Consider the following 6,006-nt stretch of genomic DNA (forward strand, 5'->3'; position numbering starts at 1 on the left):
TTCATTAAACAATACAATTAAATTGTTTAATTTGCTAAGTTACATTTATGGCCCTTGAACTTTTAGAAACTTGTCAATTTGTTCATGACTCCATAAATCTTAACAATCTCCCACTTGAAGGCTTGAACAAATTAGTCTTTGCCCATGTCTTAAAAATAGAGGAAAGTGGGTCTTGAGATTTAATTGGGATTTTTGGATGATTTATGCTGGAATTATGGTGATTTTTTTTTGTAGTTCCACCTCAGCATCAAGACAAAAGTGGATAAGTCGGGTCGGATATTGGGCAGTGGATAATAGATACAAATTTGGGTTGCTGTGTGTTTTGGGCTCCTGTGTTCACGCCAGTTTCCGACTCATCTAATGATCCAATAGCTAGATAAGCAATGTGACGTGATTTAGCAGTTCACCGTCATTTCCTTTACCAATGACAGCTGTATATTCTTCCCCCACAAGATTGCCACGTTTTTATCACCGCTCAAAATATCTTCTCTCTTTTCGATTGTCTTTCTTCGTCGGTTTCCCTTGCCACTGCCTCTAACATTCTCTCCCTCTGTGATTCATTCTCTCTTCATATGAAATTAGGGCTTTTTACCACCACCGCCATCTAGAGAAGCCAGTGTTCCATACCAATCTGCAAGTTATCTTTTACTTTATTTATTCCGGTTATGTCGCTACTCTCCGCCTCCTTCTTTTCACTCCATGTTTGATGCTTCTATTTCCAACCACCGCTTCAATTTCATCGGTTCTGGTCAAAGTTTCAACGTCAAAATGGAACGCTTCCTTCTTTTCTTACAGGTTTTATCTCCCCCTCTCAAATGCTAATAATCACTTTATCGAGCATCTTCATCTTCTTTTTTACTAATTGTGGATTCCTTTGTAGTTGTGGTGGCTGGATGTCATTTCTGAAAGGTGTTTACGCAATTTAGATTACATACCAAACCCAATCCTAATTTTGCTGTTTTTCCAAGTTTCTCTCGACCTTTATGAGAACTTCCAAAGTCTTTGATTTCAGTTGACTCCTAACCATATGTTCATTATGCTATAGCTTTACTTATTGGTTTTGATAGACGAATCATAGAAGATATTTAACGACTTATCTGATTTGAGCTAAGGACGTGTGTTGGTATCGAGAGAACGACGTAAATTTTTTTTTTCTTTTTATTTTTGTCATTTATCCTTTTTCCTTTTCACTATCCTGACTTCTTTCTCCTGTTCTTGAACATTAGCTATCGGTAAGCTTGATGTTTGTAATACCGCATAGTTTTCAGCCAACGATGGTTTGATATACAACAGTGGTCACGAAAGTTGTATATTATTTGCGTTTGTTTTTAATTTTTTATTTTGGTTTTCTTGAATTTCGTTTTTCATCTATTTGGTTTTTTTTATAACGTATATCAGTAATCTTCTTTCACCTCTTCTTTTATTAATTTTAGTTTTTGAATCTCTTGACGTTTTTTTCTCCAAATTACTACTAAAAAGAATTACCGCTAGACCTAGACCGAATATTTAGAAATCTCCCTCTTTATATTGATCGTTCCACGTTTAAAATTGCAGGTTTGTAGATTCCAAAGTGGAATAGATAGCAAATTGTAAGCCCGTTGATCTTCTAAAGATGTTACTAGAATGTTAGAGCTCTTGAAAGTGAAGAAAATTCAACTTTCTAATGATATTGAAGAATGAAGATCTTAATGATTTTTTAGTGAAATTTGAAATTGAACATATGATGTTATTGAAGATCTTAATGATTTTTTAGTGAAATTTGAAATTGAACAAATGACTGCAATTTGTATTTGGGCCTATTATGTAATTGTATGACATCGTCAATGTAATTGTTTGAATAAGAGTCGTCAAATCTTATGTTGAGATGTTGGTCGTGTTAGTTTTTGTTACTTTTTGATATCAATTTCAAATTATCATGAACAAATGAGTGTAGAACTCAATCCTATTAGGAAGAAATTAGATTGCCACAAACCCTGACGAGGGAAAATTGGTTATGAAGATGTGTTTTGTACGACATTAATCAGATGCTTGGTTTTATGCAGATGGAGTGGCTTGTTGGTTGATGCACTAAAAGCTATTGGAGTTGTAACTTTCTACTGTCCATGTGAGTTTCCTCAAAAAAAAAAAAACAATCTTAGCTAAGGGTGCTTATAACTTTGAATCCTATTACATTGTGAGGTTGTCTAAAAATAGCTGTTAGTGATATTGCTGGAATAAAACCTCTTCCCAAAGTAGGAAAACTGGTTGAGTTTCACTTATTTTTTGTCAAAAATATTGTTGCCAGGTTCCCTAAACATCCTTTTCTATTGGTTGGAAAATCCATGGGTATGACTATCATTCGTTAGAATGTTAAATCATAATTCTTTTGTTGATGAAGAGGTAAGTTCGTATCTTTTTTATTTTTTAAATTCTTTTTAGTTGAATTTAGTCACCTTCCCAAATGAAAGGTTAGTAGTCAAAATCTAAGCTTAGGAAGATCTCTGGATTTCTTTCTGCTGACAAGGCATAAGAGCCGTTACCAATGGACGGTGTGGTGTTGGAATTACCCAATGAATGCTTTACATTTTCACGCACACCAACATACCAGATGACAAAAAAATACAAGGTGCTATTTTCTTAACATGTTTGGTAATAAATTCATGGACTTATCCAATTATCATTTTTTTAGATCGACTATTAGTGGTTGCTTTTGTATATGAAATGGGTATATTGATTGTTGATTTAAGTGCGCCATTTTTTTTTTATTGGTGATTGTTTGTGTATATGAGATTGATTCAAAACATCCTTATAATTTAAATGCAGGGACCAAATGTAGACTTTCGGTGTAAAAAGGGAATTGCTCGTGTTCATTTTTTTTGGTGTGTTTGTTTGTGATTCGAACAACAAAGAAGGAAAGATCAAATGTTACTGTTAAAACATGTGATTTAGTTTTCACCCGTTTATATCATTGCAATTTAGCTGCATATCAGGTGTTTGAGGAAATGTCTAAAAGAAAGTTTAATGCAAGCTGTGTAGCTTCGGTATCAATTTCTATGCCGTTTACAATTGGGTTGCGTAATTTCTTTCTTTAATTTGATAATTTCTCTCTTTCATAGTGCTGAAAAAATCTACTCATGGCTTCTGATTTGGTATTTTCTCCCTTGAACAAGGCACTGAAACCGTGAGCAATGAGGAAGAGATTATAAAGAAGGATGTAGAGTGCAATCCATAGAACCTTGTTCTGCAATGCTGTCTTTGATGAAGAATTTGTACTGGTCTTGGAAGACATTTTATGGGGTGAAAGAGAAAAGCCATGTCATCAGGTAACTATTCCACTTCATTACATCTACGGGATATCCATACTGATAACAGGGTTTATTTATCCTTTTCCGAGTTTTAGGTGTGTTGTGGTTATTCTTCAAAAAAAAATGATCCACTGAAAATTCTTATTTTGCCTTCTTGGTGCAGGATTACAAGTGTCCTGGAGTTGCAGATGATATAGGATTACATGTATTCTGCAGTTGCAAATGATACAAGTGTTCTTTAAGAAGATTAAATGACAAATTATCCATTGTACAAAATGATATATCATTATCAACTGAAGGATTAAAGCGATGTTTACTTGAAGAGGGAACAAGTGAAATAGCTGTACAAGACTATCAGCAGATTATGCTCATAGAATTTTCAGAAATACAAGAGCAAGGCAGAGTTCTTTGTGAAGATCGCTTAAGTTTGATTGAAACCTTGTGCCAGCTAGAGGTAAATTTTCTTCACTTTTTTCGGTTAAAAAATGACATACATATCCTAAATACCAGATAAGTTTATTGTATTAAATTTTAAATCAAACCATCAGTGCTATGTAGATTGTTATTAAGGCTTACTATAAACAACTGTCTATTTTATACCTGATTCTATATGCATATACTAATAAATTTGTTTAATTATCAGCCAAATATTTGGAAATAGTGGGAATGTGTTTTTGAAACCTTTTAGTTTTACTCATTTGCTTTCTATCAAATCCATTCCAATGTAATCCTTGGAAATGGTGGGTGACAAGATGGATTTCATTTCTTATTTAAATAATAATATAATAAAAAAAATATTTTTTTGTGAGTTTCGACTTTTGTGGTATAGTCGTTACTACTTATGGTCTATTGATTAAAGACAATGTTGTAAAAGATCCCAACAATCGTGATCGTTTTTAAATCTCTGCATTTTAGCCAAGTGTGGAAATAGAATGTGAGGTAATAAAATTGTTTAAGTTTATTAGATATGTAATTTGTTTTTTGAAAAGCTTTTGAGTTTTGAACACGTTTGAAATTTTGAATTGCAATATGGTGGTCATCTTTTCCTTTGAAGCAAATCAATTGATGTTTTCAGATCCTTACAAGATTTCTGACTTTAACTATTGGGCTTCACCTTACCATGATAGGGATGCTGAGGAGGTTCGTAGTAATAAAATATAACAACTTGAAGTTGCTGACCTTTTTACCCCTGTAATCTTTTATTATGATGTGTGATATTGTATTTGTGCAGGTTGTGTGAAAAAACACTAGCCTTAATACATGGTGATCTCCATAAGGTTAATGTCTCCTATTTGCATGATAATCCATGAAACATGAAACAAGAGGAAGGAGATGTCGTAGCTTGGGGTAATTATTACGAACTACATGGTTCGGTACAAAGTCAAAATTATAACTCTATTTTACTTTTATGCATCAAGGCTTGCCGTGGTCATTGTTAAGGATAGAAAAGACTCGAAACTATGTAAATATGAAGGAAAAAAACCTATTTTAATTCGTAGTATATGTGTAAGTTTCCTCATTCATAAGGGCTAAAAGCGGTAAATAGCAATGTACTTTTAATTATTTGTGTACTATAGCATTGCACTTTGGTTTCTTTTTACTATGACGACTTTGTACATTGGAAATCTAGCCAATTACAACAATTTACTTCCAGCTTTTTTTTTATTAGCACTATAAATTTGACAATGGTGAAAAAAAATTACCCAAATAACCTTCCGTGGGTCGTGCTTAGCACGTCCTTGAGACTTCCCTAGTATATATATATAAAAGTTACAAAAAATAGATTTTTAGTACGAAAAAGGAAAGTGATTGTAACATCTTCAAAATGGGCTTAGAAATTTTTTCCCTTTGTCTCGAAGAAGGTGACTGAGGTGACTTACCTCTGTGCATATTCCTTGGTGGTGGCAAAAGATCCCCCGATCCATCAAATAAATAAAGCATGTTGTTTATTCGCCAATGACTCTGATTACTCGACTGGTCAATATGTGAGGGAAACACTATATTTGGGTGCAAGCCTTATCAATGGTCATGTAAACACATATTTAATTAACAAACTATATAATCTAATACATAATGTTGACAATTAAGAGTAAATAATCTTACTTCATTGAATGAGATAATCTCCTTATAATTTGCAGAGGAAAGTTTCATAATATGTGTCCATTTCTTACGATCATAGTGATACTTATAAATAAGGGATGTGTCTATTATATACATATATGTCATTTATGAAAAATAAAGAATATCAACCAATATCATGTTTATATTATTAAATAATAATTAATAATACAAACATTTCATCAAACCTTAAGGGCCTATGATAATCTCGTGATGGTATACTTGAGTTGTTGGTCAAATATTATATTTACAATAAGCCTTTTGATTTTTATCAAATGCCTTCCTGCTTCCAAATGTGAGTACCACATGTGTACGCGCACATAATAATTAACAACGTGATTGAAAAATTTTTGTTGAAAGAAATTAGCATTGTACATATCGAGAAACAAGAAGTAGCTCGGATTCTGAAGTGTGATTTCATGGTGGGTTCGGATCCTAGATGCTTATCATGGGATTATTCTTTGGTGCTCAAGTATGATTAGGCCTTTTGGAGGTTGCTTTGTATTTTCATATATCCTAGAACCCGGTTTTTGAGACTATTGAAGTTTGTGATTTTGGGTCATTCTGCTATTGTTTCTCATCGACGTGTCACATTTGGATTTGA

The 6,006-nt window shown here is 33.1% G+C and overlaps 1 long non-coding RNA gene across 13 annotated transcripts; it reads left to right on the forward strand.

Annotated features, from left to right (window-relative positions):
• Positions 1-430: 430 nt before the first annotated feature.
• Positions 431-4,884, forward strand: LOC145129837 (uncharacterized). 13 transcript variants are annotated; one of them, XR_013717683.1, is made up of 9 exons: positions 436-795; positions 881-909; positions 1,555-1,589; positions 2,043-2,104; positions 2,285-2,605; positions 2,803-3,302; positions 3,448-3,738; positions 4,360-4,424; positions 4,516-4,884. It is a non-coding gene; the product is annotated as an uncharacterized LOC145129837 (long non-coding RNA). The 13 variants fall into 13 exon arrangements; XR_013717679.1 differs by having other exon boundaries at positions 431-795; positions 881-1,589; XR_013717686.1 differs by having other exon boundaries at positions 436-1,589; positions 2,803-3,054; positions 3,150-3,302.
• The last annotated feature ends 1,122 nt before the right edge of the window (positions 4,885-6,006 follow it).

This window comes from Lactuca virosa, chromosome 8, assembly GCF_052849685.1.
Source record: "Lactuca virosa cultivar CGN04683 chromosome 8, Lactuca_virosa_CGN04683_v6, whole genome shotgun sequence".
In the NCBI taxonomy this organism is placed as follows: domain Eukaryota; kingdom Viridiplantae; phylum Streptophyta; class Magnoliopsida; order Asterales; family Asteraceae; genus Lactuca; species Lactuca virosa.